The sequence below is a fragment of the Gossypium arboreum genome, chromosome 9 (assembly GCF_025698485.1).
Source record: "Gossypium arboreum isolate Shixiya-1 chromosome 9, ASM2569848v2, whole genome shotgun sequence".
Taxonomy (NCBI): Eukaryota; Viridiplantae; Streptophyta; class Magnoliopsida; order Malvales; family Malvaceae; genus Gossypium; species Gossypium arboreum.
This window is the reverse complement of record NC_069078.1, coordinates 1,855,764-1,857,069: the sequence shown is the minus strand read 5'-3', so window position 1 is coordinate 1,857,069 and position 1,306 is coordinate 1,855,764. Positions and strand designations below refer to the sequence as shown.

Genomic DNA, 1,306 nt, shown 5'->3' with positions numbered 1-1,306 from the left:
GTTTCCCCACATAATACACTGACTCGGGATTTGATGGATAATTCTCAAAAGAATGACCTTCCCCACAGTACACAAGGAAACTACTTCGTACGGACTTGGTGGCTGAGCTGCAAAATTATTAGCACTATTAGCGATAAACTATTTTAACATTGAGGAAATAGACGATAGCTGAGCTGATAACGAAGTGAGGGTGTCAACTTCATAAACTCCAGCTACACATCTTCCTGAAGCTGTTCGATTTGTTGGCCATTGATAGTTATTACTCGCGATCCTCTCGATAATCTCATAAGCCTCATTATAAGACTTAGACAAAATTGTACCATTCGCAGAAGCATCTACCATCAGTCTTGTATGTGCATTGAGACCATTATAGAACGTCTCTAACTGGATACAATGAGAAATCCCATGATGAGGACACTTACGTAGTAACTCCTTGAATCGCTCTCAAGCCTCATACAAAGACTCGTCATCAAATTGTTGGAAGGTTGTGATCTCGTTCCTCAACTTAGAGTTTTTTCTAGGCAGGAAATACTTAACCAAAAATCTCTTTGCTAATTCTTGCCATGTAGATATAGAATTTGGTAGCAATAAGTTGAGCCATGCTCGTGCTCAATCTTGCAACAAGTACAGAAACAACTTCAACCTCAGTACGTCTTCAGTCACATCAGCTATCTTGAATGAATCACTCACCTCCATAAAAAAACGAAGGTGGAGATATGGATATTTTGTGCGCATACCACTAAATTGGCCTACCATTTGGAGCATTTGAAACATCACTAGTTTCAATTCAAATTGGGTTGCCTCAATATCTGGCCTTCTAATTCCTGGGTTTAACTTATTGAAAAGTGGCACAGCATATTGTTTGATGCATTGATCCTCATCGGCAATGAGGATAGGATTTCGTACATGATTGGCTTCATTACCTTGGTCTTGATTCTAATTTCCAAGGTCCATCTCAACTTTTCTTTGAGCTGTTCATTCACATCTTCTTTGTCTAAAAGTTTGCTCAATTTCAGGGTCTACAGGGAGTAAATCGATAATTCGATCTACGCTCATAAACACCTGAAAAGAAAATCACAAAATTAAAAAGAATAATTTAGTAATGTTAGAAATAAATCAAATTGAAAATAAATAATTTCACGAAAGAAATGACTATGATAATAGTTGACAATCTCCGAACGGCGCAAAAAAACTTGTAATGCGTAGATTTGTGCAAGTGTACACAGTCGTTATCAAGTAATAAGTAAGTATTGAGTTATCGTCTCCACAGGGATTGTATTTGTGCTAAGTCATTTAATTTATAAAA

The 1,306-nt window shown here is 37.1% G+C and overlaps 1 non-coding gene across 1 annotated transcript; it reads left to right on the top strand.

Annotated features, from left to right (window-relative positions):
* The first annotated feature begins 400 nt into the window (after positions 1–400).
* Positions 401–507, top strand: LOC128281026 (small nucleolar RNA R71). Its single transcript, XR_008271243.1, has one exon. It is a non-coding gene; the product is annotated as a small nucleolar RNA R71 (small nucleolar RNA).
* The last annotated feature ends 799 nt before the right edge of the window (positions 508–1,306 follow it).